The sequence below is a fragment of the Pelophylax lessonae genome, assembly GCF_965119305.1.
Source record: "Pelophylax lessonae genome assembly, chromosome: 3".
Lineage (NCBI taxonomy): Eukaryota > Metazoa > Chordata > Amphibia > Anura > Ranidae > Pelophylax > Pelophylax lessonae.
In genome coordinates, this window is record NC_138770.1 from 354,478,574 (window position 1) to 354,498,125 (window position 19,552).

Here is a 19,552-nt window from a genome sequence, read left to right on the forward strand (position 1 = left end):
CATCCCTTATCTGTATAGGCAATTTTTTGGTAAAGGGGAACTAACCATTTTAATAGTGACCATGTAATTAACATGGACATACCACCATTTTTTTTTCCAGTATTTGGAACTAAACCCCATTTGGTTGCACTTTTGTCAGACTATTGTAGCATTCCTCCTCCTGGGGTAGTGCAGAATGACCCTTAACCGTCTGGCAGACTAACATTTCATTCTCAGGGCCTTGTTCTTGCCGTATGATGGGGTAAAAAAAATGTTGAGCGTCAGTGCATCATTTACTTTATTCTTTCATTGCTGAACGTAAATCCAGTATACATGGTTTAAGGGTGGCAGATACTGACCTAAAACAGAGCAGAAAGAACATATCTATCCAACTAAGAAATGAAGTGCAACCAGCACAACAATCCAAACAGTCCATGAAAACTTTCCTTAACCACAGACTTGTGATTAGGTTCTTCCTTTGTTGAAACATAGAAACATAGAAACATAGAATGTGTCGGCAGATAAGAACCATTTGGCCCATCTAGTCTGCCCAATATATCTGAATCCTATGAATAGTCCCTGGCCCTATCTTGTATGAAGGATAGCCTTATGCCTATCCCATGCATGCTTAAACTCCTTCACTGTATTTGCAGCTACCACTTCTGCAGGAAGGTTATTCCATGCATCCACTACTCTCTCAGTAAAGTAATACTTCCTCATATTACTTTTAAACCTTTGCCCCTCTAATTTAAAACTGTGTCCTCTTGTGGTAGTTTTTCTTCTTTTAAATATGCTCTCCTCCTTTACCGAGTTGATTCCCTTTATGTATTTAAATGTTTCTATCATATCCCCTCTGTCTCTTCTTTCTTCCAAGCTATACATGTTAAGGTCCTTTATCCTTTCCTGGTAAGTTTTTTCCTGCAATCCATGTACTAGTTTAGTAGCTCTTCTCTGAACTCTCTCTAGAGTATCTATATCCTTCTGGAGATATGGCCTCCAGTACTGCGCACAATACTCCAAGTGAGGTCTCACCAGTGTTCTGTACAGCGGCATAAGCACTTCTCTCTTTCTACTGCTTATACCTCTCCCTATACATCCAAGCATTCTGCTGGCATTTCGTGCTGCTCTATTACATTGTCTTCCCACCTTTAAGTCTTCTGAAATAATTACTCCTAAATCCCTTTCCTCAGATACTGAGGTCAGGACTGTGTCAAATATTCTATATTCTGCCCTTGGGTTTTTACGCCCCAGGTGCATTATCTTGCACTTATCCACATTAAATTTCAGTTGCCAGAGTTCTGACCATTCTTCTAGTTTTCCTAAATCCTTTTCCATTTGGCGTTTCCCTCCAGGAACATCAACCCTGTTACATATCTTTGTGTCATCAGCAAAAAGACAAACCTTACCATCGAGGCCTTTTGCAATATCACTTATGAAGATATTAAACAAAATTGGTCCCAGTACAGATCCCTGAGGTACCCCACTGGTAACATGACCTTGTTCTGAATGTTCTCCATTGACTACAACCCTCTGTTGTCTGTCACTCAGCCACTGCCTAATCCACTCAACAATATGGGAGTCCATGCTCAATGACTGCAGTTTATTGATAAGTCTTCTATGTGGGACAGTGTCAAAAGCCTTACTAAAATCTAGATATGCAATGTCTACTGCACCTCCACCGTCTATTATTTTAGTCACCCAGTCAAAAAAATCTATAAGATTTGTTTGACATGATCTCCCTGAAGTAAACCCATGTTGTTTTTCATCTTGCAATCCATGGGATTTAAGATGTTCCACAATCCTATCCTTTAATAGGGTTTCCATTAATTTGCCTACTATTGATGTCAGACTCACTGGTCTATAGTTGCTCGATTCCTCCCTACTACCTTTCTTGTGAATGGGCACGACATTTGCCAATTTCCAGTCTTCCGGGACGACTCCTGTTACTAATGATTGGTTAAATAGATCTGTTAATGGTTTTGCCAGCTCACCACTAAGCTCTTTTAATAATCTTGGGTGTATCCCATCAGGACCCTGTGACTTATTTGTCTTCACTTTAGACAGCAATCTTAGAATGTCTTCCTCTGTAAAGACACATGCATCAAATGAAGCTTTTAAAAAGCACACAAAATGCACAAGCAACTGTGGCAAACACTGCAGCATTTGCTCTTCTTTAGTGTAATGTCAGCTTGATGACATAGGCGGAGGGTTCCCTCTGAAGAAACTCCTAACTGATCAAAATGTCAGATAGTGAAACTTAACATGCCAGCTGTTCCAATGAAACTTGACTGCCACGTGGCTTAGACATAGTTCACTCCATACAATGCTACAATCAAAAGCAATCCCATACTGTAATAGCCCTCTATCCCCTCTTCAACTATAACCCTCCCAAGAATGCTCAGAATGGGATACCCCCTGTCCCAAGCTCCAAAGCAGGGCACAATTCTCCACTGGAGAGCCCCTCTGGCTCTACTTTTGCTGATCCTAATTCAGATCCCCCTGTAACAACCCCAGAGCTCTCTCTCTCTCTTCTGTAGAGCTGTAAACCTTCTTACAATGTCCAGATTGTAGATTCTACCTAGCTCCTCTGAGACACTCTTCAACACAAGATTCTTTCCCAGCCACTCTACCTTCACTTCAGCAAGTTGCTTAAGTCCTTGGTCCTCTGGCACATGTGGGAAGGCATTCTATGTAGACATCCCTTCCAGACAAATGCCATGGAGATAGAGAACACTGTGTAAAAGGTGCCCTGAATATTTATTATCCTCCAAACCATACTACCGTATAAGAACATCATGGATTGGTTCGGTCAGATACAAATTCATAACACAGTGTTTGTTCCTCACATTCTTAATGCAACCTTCTTCACAGTAACTGATAGAAGCAATCAACCCACTAAGCTTAGGAAAGTCCTACAGAGTCTAGAAAAAGGTTAATAGATATTCAAGTTGTTTACAGCCTAGCTGCAAACACACTCAATTTTATTTGTGGGCACAACTATTTATAGCAATAGATATAGCAGAAGGCCATCAAAGGAAACCAGTTGGTTCACTGCATTGTAGTTAGAAATGGTGTTGGGAATGTTATGCTTTAAAGCCCAATTCTGGAATAACATAAAATATAGTTTTGGTTGGAGCAAGTCTTTATATATACTTATATTAAACTACAAAACTAGACAACGTTCAACGAATGAAAACATATTTTATAGGTGATGCAAATATTGTATCTCCTTTCCCACTGTGATATGATGCAGACCGTATTAACAAGCAAAACCATGTTTTGTTTGCATAATACAATAAAGCTGTTAAGTGCTTGACCATCACATTAATGGACAAGGAGACAAGTGGTTAAATCACATAACTTCATTATTTACATCCGCTTTCCATTGACTCAGCATCATTGTCCTAATTGTCTTTAATGAGCCATTAGTGTTGATATAATTGCTCCCTTTTCTCAAAACAAGTGCTGCTTATTTATACAGCACTCTTGCATAATGGTGAATCTGACTTAAACTACTGCATTTCAGCAGTTGATAGGCCCCAAAAGATCAAAAAATATTTTCAAAAAGCTGAGGAAACAAGCACAGAATTACAAAACTTTTCTTGAGCTTCTCAATTTTTTATTGCAATGGAGAGCTTTAAATTTTTTGTCAGCATTATATATGATGCTTTTGTAAAAACGTTTGAGTAGGTTTGATTTATGTTTTTACATTCTAAAAATAATTATGAGTTAATTCAACAGTTAAATAATACGTGCATTATTTCATGCTCAGTAAATAAAACACATTTGGGGACATTTATTAAACCAATTAGCCACACAGCACAACTGAGGACAATAATTTGTGTTACAAACAGGATATACAGTAATAGACCAAAGTGGTCCCCATTGGATAAACATGGAAGATGTGAGGGAAGAGAATGAAAAAGACCAAGGGCCTCTTTGGAACATACCAAACAAATCAGTCTTGTCTGTCTTAAATCTTGACTGATATTGTAGGAAAGCTAATTCAAAATTGTTAAGTATTGTCTGCAAGCACTCTAGCTTTTACGGTGGGCTCTCATTAACTTTCCAGCTGGACAATGCAAGTTTTGACCCAGCTAGTGAGTGATCCAATCCAAGCTGCAGCATCCAATACAGGAACCACAATACATAAAGTAATTTTGTTATTGGCCTAGCTAGTCACTGCCCCCCTGCTCCTCCCCCTTGCTACTTCTTGTGAGCCAGATGTTGCAGTTGCATCATTCTGTAGCTCTGCAGGTTCTAGAATTTTTGGAAAGGTATACAGAAGTATGTGTGACATAAAAATTATGGTACGCCACATGCTATGGAATAGGTTTGTGAAAAAAAAAGTGTTTGACATAAGTAAAGTAGATGCTGTGGGGTGCAGGCACTAGTTCAGGCTTCATAACAGTGTTTCTTAACCTTTTTTGAGGCACAGACCTCTTTAGGAATCTGATAAACAATATAGACTCCTCTCCCAGAAATAGTCACATAAACACACCTTTGAATGAAACTGATATACGTATTATATTTTATTGAAATTTGATTGCCACATACATATATTGCATACATAAAGTTTGAATAAAGTAAACAATCTATAAAAAAAAAACAAAAAAAAAAAAAACAAATTCCTTTTCATGCCAAAAGCAATGGCCACTCATTACAAAAATGAAATACAATCACCTTGTGAAAATTAAACAAAACAATTGTAATTCTGCTAACATGTACTACTACTACCAATACTACTATCAGTGCTCAGTGCCAGGGAAAGGTCATCTGGAGCCCAGGGCGAACATCCCAAATTGTGCCCCTCCCCCAAGATGAGTTAGCATTATGTGTCAGTAAAAATCTCCCCCCCCCCCCCCCAAAAAAAAAAATTGATCACTAAATGTATTGATTACTCCCTAAGCATAAATTGAGTATGGAACAACTGTGTGCCCAAGAGCATACTGGAAATCCTGGTGCTAATGCAACAACATAGGAGAAAATTGTGTGTGAATGTTAGAAAGGAGGCAGTACCAGGTAGAATAGCAGAGAAAATACAGAATCCCACAGCCAATTTCCTGCAGCCTGACAGCACTCAAGACAGCTGACCACACGGTGTAAAACTTCTAATCACATAGCTGGATTAGTGCACTGCAGGTAAATCCCTGTCAAGTGCACCTCTAATATACTCATTGATTTTATGTATTTACTTGTTATAGATTTACAAATATACTTAGGTTATATAAGTTGTACACAAATATGTAATTTTTGGGGATTTCTGCGACCAGTCTAAAAATAATACATAGGTCTTAGCATTTTATTAGCATTTTATCTCATTTCTTGTAATTTTTAAATTAGCAGCTTTTTTCATATTTATTAACCTGTTCTGGACCGCCCGCCTCAGATATACTGTGGAAGGCAGCCCCTCCTGCGCGAACCGACGCACGCCTGCTGCTAGGGGGCAAGCGTGCACCACCCGCAAACGCTTCCCGCTGTGAGAGAAGGTCAGCTATTGTAAACACAGCTGACCGTTCTTCTCTCTGGAATGATCACAGAGCGCCTGTGATCCTGCTATATAGGTTTACACGTCTCTGTGATAATTTCAAAAGCCCTACCCCCCCCCCACAGTTGGAAACACTCCCCCAGGCTTAAATTGAACCCCTTGATCACTCACTGTGTTAACCCCTTCCCTGCCGGTGTCATTATTACAGTAACAGTGCATATTTTTAGCACTGATTATTGTAGTAATATCATTGGTACCCCCAAAAGTGTCAATGTCAGTTAGGGGTCCAATCTGCCCACTGCATTGTCCTGCTAAAAATCGCAGATTGCCACCATTACATAAAAAAAAAACAATAAAAATTATATAAATCTTTCCCGTAGTTAGTAGATGCAATAACTTTTGTGCAAACCAATCAAAATATGCTTATTGCGATTTTTTTTTTACCAAAAATATGTAGCAGAAAACAAATTGGCCTAAAATATTTAAAAAAATAGATTTTTTAATTTTTTTTCGGAATGTTATATAGCAGAGGTGATCAAATACCACCAAAAGAAAGCTCTATTTGTGGGAAAAAAGGACATAAATTGTATTTAGGTACAGCATCGCACGACTGCGCAACTGTCCGTTAAAGTAACACAGTGCCCAATCGCAAAAAGTGGTTATTAGTGATTGACCAAGGGGCTGAGGTGGTTATATTTAAAGTATTACCCTTATTATTTAATACATAGGACTATGTCCTAATATTTGAGAGTTCTAAGTAAAATTTCTGAAAGAATATATGAGCTATTTTCTGATGTAAGACATTACGAGTCTTAGATAATTTACAATTCTTATTTGTTATCTTACTGTCATTCTGAAATATTTTCTGGGAGCTCTGACTGGTTGCCACAGAGCTTTAAGATATTTCAGAATTATTACATCTTTTTATAACATTCTCACATCAAATATCAGGTCTCAGCATGTGTAGTGTGTTGTTTTCTTTTCTTTCTTTTCACTTATCTCCTGACGGCCTGAAGAAGGAGCAGAGCTCCACAACGCGTCACCGTTCTATCCCTACTGTGTCTCCAGTAAGTGACGTCATAGCCCTCCGACCGGCGGACCCACCCTGCACCACCACCGCTGAGGATCAGCACATCCCCTGCCTCGCAACAGGAGATCACCGCTCATCCCCCACAGCATCAGCGCTGCAGCCGAATCGGAAAGGACACCCTGGATGTGACCACAGAGACCCCCTACTGTTTTTAGATGCCTGCTTTTATGCACCTTTGTGAGTAACACTCTTTTTATGCGATATTAAAAACTTGCATTGTTACACTTATATCGGCGCTTGGTCTTCTCTCTCTCACTTATCTCCTGCAACTATGCTGTAGAACAGGGTGAGAAATCATAGACTTCTACCATGCTTACATCTTGCTGTGCACATGGGTTGTGGTATTTAAGCTGCATGCATTGCAGGATGGACAAGAGTCCTCTTCAACCTACAGCTCCAAAGCCGGTAGGTGCATGGTTGCTGGGCATGCTACACATGAGAACTTTTCTAGCAATAGCAATTACAGTAACTTGCTTTTTATTGCAAAAATGGTAATAATGGTAAAAGCATCCTACCCATACCATTGCTATGTAAATATAAATATATAAAAACATACTGCTGCAATATGTTGTCTTCATCTGTTTGGTTGTTATTGCAGGTAAAAGTTGAGTACGTTTGAGCTTGCTAGATAATTGGCCATTTTATGGCCAGCCAGTATGAAGATATGTTCACATTAGCAAATAGAACACATTTGCCATTGTTTACATTTCCAGTGCCATAACTTAAAAGAAAATGACCTACTGTTCTAAATGTGCGATATAGTAAATTGTATAGGTACTGTATATAGTTGCCTACTCTAGTCCAGAGAGTAAATAGTTTTCTTCAGACAGTGTCACCAAACCCTCATCATAAAAAACTATTAATAAATGCTATATACTAGATGCTGTTCATACTCATTCAGTCACTATAAGATTCGTTTTCTGTAGTCTGCAAAAAACCTGGCTGATCCTGCTGCTCTCTGTCTCCACCTTCTGTTCATGTCCCCAATTCATCTAGAGATTTTGCAGCTGTTGAGGCAACTCTGCACATGCTCAGTTTTCAGTAAGTTTCTATGCTGAGCATTTCCTCCCTTTCACATCTGAGCAGCCCATGTGACTTAAGAGTCACACATGGGACATACACACAGTGGTAAATGACAGTCCACTACCTCCCTCCTCCTCCATGCCCATCAACCAGCTAAACACAATGGTTACTACATCTTGATTGATGGAGGTTTCACCTCAATGTTATTCTAAGACACAGGCTGGAGGGGCGTCCGCCCACATCATGTTATTTCCACATTCAATATAAGATTTAATTTCAAATATATATTTGTATGCCAGTTTAAAACATTTAATAGATATTATTTATGTATTTTTACTCTGTATTCCAAAGTCAGTTTTTTTATTTTTTTTTTTGAACATGTGAACATCAGCAGAGGCTAAAAGCTTCTCCTGCTTATGTTTCCCTGTAGACAGGCTGGGAAAGATCTGGGTCATCTGACAGCTGTATATCGATTAGGAAATTTTTTTTTTTATTAAAATAATTACAGTGCCATCATCCATATACCGAAAGAGAACGGATAATGTAAATTGTGTTTAGTCTCACTTTAAGAGTAAAATCAAGTGTTTTCTAATAAATCAGATCAATAAAGTCATTTAAAAAATGGTCTAGAACCACTAGTCTGTGTCTCCAGGTCATTAAGTGTTTAACAGGAAACAAAGAATGAGCATCTGAAAGTCTACGCTGATTAGGAATTTGTAGATTGCAAATTCTTCAAGAAGGTCAGAAGATTAAGTAGAGTATTAAACCAACATTTATCATCAACAGATCCATACCCATGTAACATATAAATAATGCTTGCTTCATTAAACGATTTAAAGGCTTAGCTTTCCAAACAGTCTAAACATGCTTTTTTTTTAATACTAGTGCAAGCAGTAGCTATCTGCAACTGGTTTGCATTGCTCTTATGACCTGACAGTTTTAGTTTAGTTAGTTATTTGGATCAGTAAGATTATTTCTTTTTGAGGGAAGTGTTCGGAGGTGATGGATTGGAGCCTATTTGTTGTGTTTGGAGCAATGATCTAAGGATCAACTATTAAACTAATTTCAAGCTGTGAATCATTGCTGCACTTGTCTGTGCCTTTGGTACTGTGGAAAAGATTGATTGCATTATACAGACTATACTTTGAATCACTGTTAGACTTGCCTCAACCTTTATAGCTGTGGAAATTAAATGCCCTATATGGACTGCCCTTTTTTACTCACAAGATGCAATGTCAGGTACATAACCAGTCCAAACACTGAAAAAATCTCATATGTGTGGTACCTTCATACTGAGAAGTATTAGTAGAATTGTATTGGGGTGTAATTAATTATGCCCAAAATACTTTGATATATTTATTTTATAAAATATGGTTATTTTGCTGAGGTTTCCTATTATCCTGGTGCTTCGGGGCCTCCAAACATGTGATAGGTATTCAGTAAATTAGATGTATATTTTATGACCCTAAAGTCTCATAAATAAAGTATCACCATACTCAGTCGAAGGAGCAGAATGTGTTTTGGGGTCTAATTCTAAGTAAGCCCATGCTTTCTGTGAGAACAACTGTATCTTAATAATTGACAGTCATGTATAAAAAAGAAATACATTCTCATTTTCTTTCTTCATTTTCTCAAAACTTGTGGCAGAAAAATGAAATTTTCAAGACTCAGGATGCCTCATAAAAAATACCTTGGGGTGTCTGCTTTTCAAAATATGATCATTTTGTGAGTGCTTCTATTGTCCTGGCACTCCAGGGCCTCCAAACAGGTGGCAAAAAAATAATATTTAAAAGACTCACTATCTCATTAATTATCTAATTAAGAACATTGGACAATCTACATTGCCAAATGTGGTCATTTGTGGTTTTTTCTCCTGTCCTGACCTCAGGAAATGTGATGGATAGTCAGGAAATCAGATGCAAAATTGGTGTCCTGTGAAAGCCTGAAGGTGTTTGTATTATGTTGCATCTTGGAATTGAAAAAGTACAAACATGTGGCATTCCCATACTCAGGAGGATTAGAACATTATGTTATGGGGTGCAATAGTAAGTGTGGCATGCTGTGTGTAAATAACTTAAAAAATAACTTAAAATTATTATTTAATTAAAGTTAAAAATACCAACTTTGTGAAATAAAATCTAATTTTATTTACTTAATTTTCCAAAAATAAAAGTGGCAAAAAAATTACAATTTCAAAAATCTGAACATGCTTCTTATTAAATACCTTGTAGTGTTTACCTTCCAAAACTGGTAATTTGTTTTTTTTTTTTCTTTACCAAAAAAAAGTAGCAGAAAACATTTTGACCTAAATCGAAACAGTTTTTTTTAGTCAATTTCACACTTTTTCTTTTTACATGATAAAAATTTTTTAAAAAAGCTAAGCGCTGAATAAAAAACAACCAAATGATAAACAAAATTAATTTGGGTACAGTGTTGCATGACTGTATAATTTTCAGTCAAAATATCACAGTGCTGAAAACTGAAAAAGTGGTTGTAAAGGTAAAAATGAAGAAAAGAAAAATAACAAACATGTCTATGCTTACTTGCTCCGTGCAATGTAATTACACAGAGTGGCTGCGAAACTCTTCTTCTTGGGTCCCCACTGGTGCTCGTGGCCCATCCTCCTTGTCCAGTACCCCAAGGGAAACTGCTTCCCATGGGAGCACTCATGCATGAGTGAGGGGAGAGAAGAGCTACAGAAGTGTACAGCAGTGGAATAAATGAGGGGGGCTCAGGTAAGTAAAAGAGGGGGGGACCGAGGGGGGATGCTGATGCCTAAACATTTTTTACCCTAAAATATAACTAAAGGCAAAATATTTATTTTTAAATTTGGATACAGTCGAGAGGTATTAGAACCACTGTCAGTTTTTATTGCTGTCTGTGTCCCCATGAGGGAGATTTATCCTCTCTGTTTGTCCTGTTTACCATTATCATTGAAAGTGAAAGTAAAAGAAAATCACAAATTTTGGGTTGTCCTCAGAAAAGTAATAGAAGAGAAATATTCTAATGGGGCCATATGGAATTCCCTTAATTTGCAGAGATTTTCTCTGACTACCTGTCTGACTATGGGACAGGAAGTGAAGGGAAATCTCCACAATGGGACACATATGACATACAGGGGTTATAACCCTCCCTTGCTGTATCCAAAATGAGCCAGGTTTTTCAGGAAACAGGCACACTAATGGTACAGGTATGTGCTAAGTTTATGTTAGAGACAGAGTTAGAGGTCAGTACCCCACCCACACAAGGAATTCAGTGTAGGAAGGGAGCCGTGAGAGGTGCTGGCATCCACCATATTGTCCAGGTCAGGACAGACTAAGGCTCGAGTTGGAGAGAGAGTCTAGGATGATTTTTACTGTTGTTCTACGGATCATGTCATATATTGTTTATCCTGTCCCTGTGGCCTCTTTTACGTGAGTCGCACTATCCGCCCCCTTCGGAAAAGATTTGGGGAACATCGCCGCTTTATCGAGGAGGGGAAGAATAAACATAGTGTACCTTGTCTTTTTTTAGGAATTTCATTATCAGTCTACGGAGGGTCTGCAAGTGTGGATCATTGAAGTTATGAAAACAAAGATATATCAGCGCAAGCACAGAATAAAAAATAAATACAATGTAGAAAGCAGCTGACACCAAGGTAAAATAGATAAAAACCCAATGTAAAACTGATAATGAAAAAGTGCAGCGCTAAAAAGATTAAAAAACAGATCAATGAATAAAAACAAGAGTCCTTGAATGGCACAATCAATATCTTGAATAAATAAGGGAAGTAAAAGTCCGATAGGAGAATCCAATGAAAGTGCTCAGTGCTAAATGACACACAGGAAAAAGGTGCTTTCAATCGGTGCAATCCTTCACCAAAGATACTAGCCTCTCACCTGAGGGCTGTGATAAAACAGCCTCAAACACTCCCAGTAATGAAAGTCTCCCGATCAGGACAGCAACCTCAAGGAACATCCCTTCGTCTCAGGTTATAATCACAATGATCCCCATAAAGAATGAAAAAGGGGGCAGACCATAGTGCATTAACTTTATAACATGATGTTTATTAATAATAAGACAGCCTCTTACTTGAAATGCTGATAAAACGAGCAGTGTAAAGAAAAGAAAAGATCACCAGACAGAGCAGGACGCTCTGCCGACAGGGACTGCGAGTGACGTCACAATCTCCTCCCCCTTCCGCATGCGTATCGTCCGTGGGCGGGACTTCTTCAGCGTATGGGCGGAGGGACGGACGTCACTCATTTATCTAGGATCCCCGCTCAATTAAGCATTGTTGCTGTCATAGCAATGTCGGAGGCCGGACCGGAAGTGCCCCGGGACCCGCTACACACAGGAAGCTGATGCTAACCTCAGAGCAGGAACGACCGCCTCAATATGCCCCGGAACAAAAACACAGGCTAAAAAACAATATCGCCCATTATTGCTCAAGAGCGGGGGTATTAATTAAAACAACTCAAATAAGCATATTTGGGAACACATACCCATAAAATAAGCTAAACAGGTTACATGTATATATGAGGGGATCATGACATGTCACCCGCAGCCCCTGTGTACAATAACTAAATATTAATGTACATAAGAATTAAAACACAATAAAAGCAATTATTCAAAAACACTGGAAACATATGTTAAAAACATATGTTAAAAATCATTTACATGTAAGAATAAAAGATATTGAAATATTAAGAAAGTCAAAAATATACATAAAATTGATATCGATTAAAATCAATACCAATAAAATCCATATATTGATAAAATCCATATATTGATAAAAGAGAGGGTAAAATAAAATAAAAGGAACTACCGGTCTGAGATAAAACAGTTGAGGTCGAAGTCCACATTTAGACCTCTGGGGACCCCAACCTTTGTCTCGAAGATCCAGTATGATTCTCGTTTACTTATTTGTCGTGTGAAATTACCCCCCCTCCAATGTTTCTTGACCTTCTCGATCCCCCAAAACTTTAACTCTTTGGGGTCTTTATTGTGAAATTGTTTAAAATGCTGAACTACATGATGGGCTTTCTTGCCCTTTCTTATGCTACTCATGTGTTCACCAATACGGACTTGTAGCACCCTAGTGGTCCTGCCCACATACTGGAGTCTGCATTTGCACTCCAGCATGTAGACCACCCCCGTTGACGCACATGTGATCAGATCTTTGATTTTATAGGATTTGCCCGTGGTGTGGGCTACAAATTCTTTTCTCTTTTTTATATTGGACTTTGAAGTTTTGCAAGCCACGCATCTTCCACAGGCATGGAAACCTGATAAAAATGAAAACAACCTATTTTCGCCCGGATTGGGGGGATCAATTACCCCTGGTGCCAGGAGACTTCTCATTGTGGGGGCTTTTTTGTATATAAAGACTGGTTTGGTGGGTAGGATGGGACCTAGAATCTTGTCCTGCTGGAGTATCGACCAATGTTTGGTAATAATTTTCTCAACTTTCTTATATTGAGCATTGTACTTCATGACGATCCTACATCCATCATTATCATAAGGTGCTGCCTGTGTCTTGTTAGTCAATAGACTGGACCTCTCCATATTTTTCACTTCAAGGATATCCCTCTCCAATTTTGTGGTATCATAACCCTTTTCAACAAATCGTTTTTTTAAAACATGTGATTGTGCTTCATATTCTTCGACTAGTGTGCAATTCCTTCTTAAACACACAAACTGCCCTTTGGGTATATTACATAACCAATTCCTGTGGTGGCAGCTATCTAGCGGGATATACGAGTTGCGATCTGTCAATTTAAAGTGCGTGTGCATTTTGAAGCGATCATTATCTTTGGAAATGACAAGATCAAGGAAAACAATTTCACTGTCACTCACAGTCCATGTGAGGACAATGTTTTTATCGTTGTTATTCATTTTCACCATAAATTGATCTAAGGTCTCTCTTGTGCCATCCCAAATAAGCAGCACATCATCAATATATCGTTTGTAGCACAGTAGCTCCGGAGGACGCTCGTTAAAGATGACTTCTTCCTCCCAGTGGGCCATAAAAAGATTGGCCACACTGGGAGCAAAACGAGCGCCCATCGCTACACCTCTTGATTGCCCCCTTTTTCATTCTTTATGGGGATCATTGTGATTATAACCTGAGACGAAGGGATGTTCCTTGAGATTGCTGTCCTGATCGGGAGACTTACATTACTGGGAGTGTTTGAGGCTGTTTTATCACAGCCCTCAGGTGAGAGGCTAGTATCTTTGGTGAAGGATTGCACCGATTGAAAGCACCTTTTTCCTGTGTGTCATTTAGCACTGAGTACTTTCATTGGATTCTCCTATCGGACTTTTACTTCCCTTATTTATTCAAGATATTGATTGTGCCATTCAAGGACTCTTGTTTTTATTCATTGATCTGTTTTGTAATCTTTTTAGCGCTGCACTTTTTCATTATCATTGAAGCTATGCCCAGGGGTCTCCCCGAAGCAGAGTGCTTCCAGCAGCTCTGCTAACGGGAGACCTACTGGATATTCTTCCTTGACACCCTCTTGTCTGGGGGCCTCAATGAGAAATTGGATGTCAGTACTATCCTATAACATAGTCCTTTTTCCCTCTTCCCCCTCCTGTTTTTGCCCCTTTGTTCTGTTGTTCAGCACACTCGTACCCCCATATTGTATGCACCATCTCGTCTCCCCACATGTATGGAATCTACATAGGATACAATCATGGGTGCTACCTTAGCTTTAATATGTATTTACCTCCTTTGAATAATTAATTGTAGTTAATCCCTAGCCATTTGAGGGTGGTTCTATCCACAGAATATCCCATATCAAAAGAAGGTGTAACCTGAAATAATAATATGAATAAATATATATTTATATAATTATATATATATATGACAAAATTACACAGGCAGCGCTGACAGACTGTAAATATACGTACAAAACGTATACATGAAAAAAGTTAAAAATGAGTGAATCATGTGAAAATGATTGCTGTCCTTGGTGCAGATAGTGATAGAAAGGTGCTGTCACAGATTATATTGCACAATCTCCATGCAACAACTTCAGAGAGAAATTCTGATAGTAAATCAATCTCCCACCATGGCAATTAACACAATGTAAAGGCCGCCTCCACCTCACCACCATGCACACCCCGTGGTAATGGACACTTACCAGAGGTAGCCTGTTAAGTGCTTAAAATACTCCTTTGGTGGATATCTGTCTGCAGGGGTAACAGCTTCCTCACAATTCAAGAGATCAAAATTCAGCAGTACTGCTTGGATCTTAAAGAAGGGGACATACACCGAAAGCTTGTCCTGAAAAATTTTATGTTAGTGCAAATAAAAAAAGTATCACGGACAGTACTCAGTTGTCTCTGTCGCAAGTGCACTAATACGGCTACAATGACCTCTATATGCTGGTGAGAGGATTGCTGACACTCTGGATAATTTGAATCTCTTGAATTGTGAGGAAGCTGTTTTTTTTTTTTTATTAATTTATTATGTTTATTTGATTATTCTTACAGAAGCCTGTAAGCAATACTTAGACTTAGGGAATATCTACTAAATGTTATTTTGTTATATACAGCTATGTAAACTTGTTAAATTATAACAATTGTAAATTGTTAAAGTATAGTTTTAGTTTTTGTTAGAAAATGTAATAACATAATAATTGATATTGTCTGAATCTACAAACCTGACGGAGAAGGTCTCATATTTTTCATTAATTTAAGTGCATTAATACTTTGGCTGCTGCAGTTTCTTACATGTTCATAACTTTTGTCTACTTGTATCTAAATTTTGACCTATTAACTCAGAACTCTGACTTCGTGCTTCAGAATTATGAAATATCTCAAATATCAAACACACTGGGGTTGATTTACTAAAACTAGAGAGTTCAAAATCTGGTGCAGCTGTACATGGTAGCCAATCGGCTTCTAAGTCTCGGTTCACACCTTTGCAGTTCTTTTTTCGATCCCTTTCCTGCAGTGCTTTTTGCCGTGCGTTTTCACACACGTGACTTTACCGCAATTTTGCCACAATTTGCGTTTTACATTTTTTATGCTTTTTTTTTTTTAGCCAATTCGTTGTTGGGCAGATTAAAAAATGTGAAACGCTAAACTGTGGCAAAATCGCGGCAAAAACTCACTCTGTGCTTTTCTGCAGCTTCCCCGTTACTGAACCAAAAAAAGCAAAAAAAAAAAAAAAAAAAAAAAAGCACTGTTTTGCGTTTAAAAAAAGTCCCAAATCCTTTCCAAAAAGGCAGTGGCTAAAAAAAAGCATAGATGTGAACATGTCCCATAGGAAACCATGTTAAATGGACTATAGTGTGTTTTTGCAAAAAGCACCAAAAAACGCATTGGAATGAACCAGGCCTAACTTCAGCTTGTTCAATTAGGCTGAAAGCTGATTAGCTACCATGCATTGTTGCACCAGATTTTGCACTCTACAGTTTTAGTAAATCAACTCCATTATCTCAGAGCTCTGAGGTAATAGAGTCTGAATAATACCTGAGAATCAAATTTAAGTGAAACCAACATGTGTTCTCCATTATAATAGAATATCGTGAAACAATATAATAAGACTTGATTAGTGATGAGTCCATATATGAACAATAACAGAGAATATCACACCTCACAAAAACTTTTCACCACCATTCTTAAGTGAAAAAATAAAAAACACCAGATTTCCATGACCCTTTATTACTAAGTGATTCAGAGAATGCTTTATGCAGATAAGTATGGCAGGCAAAACATTCAGATTCCTCCTTTTTCCACCATGCGATATATTCTCATAAGTAGGGGAAAAACAGCACCATCTACTTCTCCTTCGGGTGTGACCCCAATTCATCCCTTTTTTCCTCCACTCTTCAGCCTAGAACCAGCATTAAAAATAGAGATGCTTCCCTAGTAGTGTTGAGCGAACACGGACTGTATTATTCGTGTTCGTACCGAATAATTGGATTTTTTGTACCCGAACACGGACACGGACACTTTACTGTATGTTCGGGTAAAAATCCGTGTTCGGTCGTTTTATTTCCGGGTTTTGCATGCTTTGGTGCTCTTTTCATGGCGGGCTTTCAACAGCCAATCAACAATCGTTTAACTGGTGTGCCTTAAGCCATCCCAGCCATGCCTGCAAATGTCTCAGTAGCTGTGATTGGCCGTCTGAAGCATGTGACCAAGTCTTTATAAGTTCGAGGCAGCCGCAGCGGCGTCATTATGCTGCTTAGATTCAGGGACAGAGCACACATCAACGTGCTGGCTGCTGATTAGGGAAAGATAGGCAGGAAAAAACCATTTGTGTCCGGATAGAATTGAGGGACAGGTCGGAGTGTTTAGGCAGGGCGAGTTGTAGGCATTTTAGGGATAGAGTCTGCTGAATTATAGGGTCAGTGTCTTCTACAAACTACAATCGATATTGCTGTGTGGGGGGTGGGGTCTGCACTCAATCCTGATCTACGATCTCTTCTCAATCCTGTTAGGGACAGAGTCTGCTGAATTTTAGGGAAACTGTGTTCTACAAACTACAATCGATATTGCTGTGTGGTGTGGGATTGGAGATAGGCAGGTGTCAGTGATCCACATCCATTTTTCTGTGTGTGAGCTGCAGTGAACACAATCTTTTTGGGCTGCAGTGAACACAATCTTTTTGGGCTGCAGTGAACACAATCTTTTTGGGCTGCAGTGAACACAATCTTTTTGGGCTGCAGTGAACACAATCTTTTTGGGGTGCAGTGAACAAAATCTTTTTGGGGTGCAGTGAACACAATCCTTTTTGGTGTGCAGTGAACACAATCTTTGTGGGGTGCAGTGAACAAAATCCTTTGTGGGGTGCAGTGAACACAATCTTTTTGGGGTGCAGTGAACAAAATCCTTTTTGGGGTGCAGTGAACAACATCCTTTTTGGGGTGCAGTGAACACAATCTTTTTGGGGTGCAGTGAACAAAATCCTTTGTGGGGTGCAGTGAACACAATCTTTTTGGGGTGCAGTGAACACAATCTTTTTGGGGTGGAGTGAACAACATCCTTTTTGGGGTGCAGTGAACAAAATCCTTTTTGGGGTGCAGTGAACAAAATCATTTTTGGGGTGCAGTGAACACAATCTTTTTGGGGTGCAGTGAACACAATCTTTGTGGGGTGCAGTGAACACAATCTTTTTGGGGTGGAGTGAACAACATCCTTTTTGGGGTGCAGTGAACAACATCCTTTTTGGGGTGCAGTGAACACAATCTTTGTGGGGTACAGTGAACAGAATCTTTGTGGGGTGCAGTGAACACAATCTTTGGGGGGTACAGTGAACACAATCTTTGGGGGGTACAGTGAACACAATCTTTGTGAGGTGCAGTGAACACAATCTTTGTGGGGTGCAGTGAACACAATCATTGTGGGGTGCAGTGAACTCAATCTTTGTGGGGTACAGTGAACACAATCTCATACTTCTGAAGGTTTGAGGGTGCTGCCTGTTCCATACTCCCCCTACTCCTCATCTAGCCTTTTAGGGGTACAAACAATAGTAATTGGGGCCTAGTGTGGTTGTGTACGTGTGATATACATACACTTTTTTGGGATCATATTTTCTATTCCGCTATTTAATCAAAAACCTTTGGGGATCAGTTAAATTGGGGGATAGTCTGTGTTGGTACGTGTGAGAGAGATCCACCTTTCCAAGTTGTTGGGGTTCATCTCATACTTCTGAAGGTTTGAGGGTGCTGCCTGTTCCATACTCCCCCTACTCCTAGCCTTTTAGGGGTACAAACAATAGTAATTGGGGCCTAGTGTGGTTGTGTACGTGTGATATACATACACTTTTTTGGGATCATATTTTCTATTCCGCTATTTAATCAAAAACCTTTGGGGATCAGTTAAATTGGGGGATAGTCTGTGTTGGTACGTGTGAGAGAGATCCACCTTTCCAAGTTGTTGGGGTTCATCTCATACTTCTGAAGGTTTGAGGGTGCTGCCTGTTCCATACTCCCCCTACTCCTAGCCTTTTAGGGGTACAAACAATAGTAATTGGGGCCTAGTGTGGTTGTGTACGTGTGATATACATACACTTTTTTGGGATCATATTTTCTATTCCGCTATTTAATCAAAAACCTTTGGGGATCAGTTAAATTGGGGGATAGTCTGTGTTGGTACGTGTGAGAGAGATCCACCTTTCCAAGTTGTTGGGGTTCATCTCATACTTCTGAAGGTTTGAGGGTGCTGCCTGTTCCATACTCCCCCTACTCCTAGCCTTTTAGGGGTACAAACAATAGTAATTGGGGCCTAGTGTGGTTGTGTACGTGTGATATACATACACTTTTTTGGGATCATATTTTCTATTCCGCTATTTAATCAAAAACCTTTGGGGATCAGTTAAATTGGGGGATAGTCTGTGTTGGTACGTGTGAGAGAGATCCACCTTTCCAAGTTGTTGGGGTTCATCTCATACTTCTGAAGGTTTGAGGGTGCTGCCTGTTCCATACTCCCCCTACTCCTAGCCTTTTAGGGGTACAAACAATAGTAATTGGGGCCTAGTGTGGTTGTGTACGTGTGATATACATACACTTTTTTGGGATCATATTTTCTATTCCGCTATTTAATCAAAAACCTCTGGGGATCAGTTAAATTGGGGGATAGTCTGTGTTGGTACGTGTGAGAGAGATCCACCTTTCCAAGTTGTTGGGGTTCATCTCATACTTCTGAAGGTTTGAGGGTGCTGCCTGTTCCATACTCCCCCTACTCCTAGCCTTTTAGGGGTACAAACAATAGTAATTGGGGCCTAGTGTGGTTGTGTACGTGTGATATACATACACTTTTTTGGGATCATATTTTCTATTCCGCTATTTAATCAAAAACCTTTGGGGATCAGTTAAATTGGGGGATAGTCTGTGTTGGTACGTGTGAGAGAGATCCACCTTTCCAAGTTGTTGGGGTTCATCTCATACTTCTGAAGGTTTGAGGGTGCTGCCTGTTCCATACTCCCCCTACTCCTAGCCTTTTAGGGGTACAAACAATAGTAATTGGGGCCT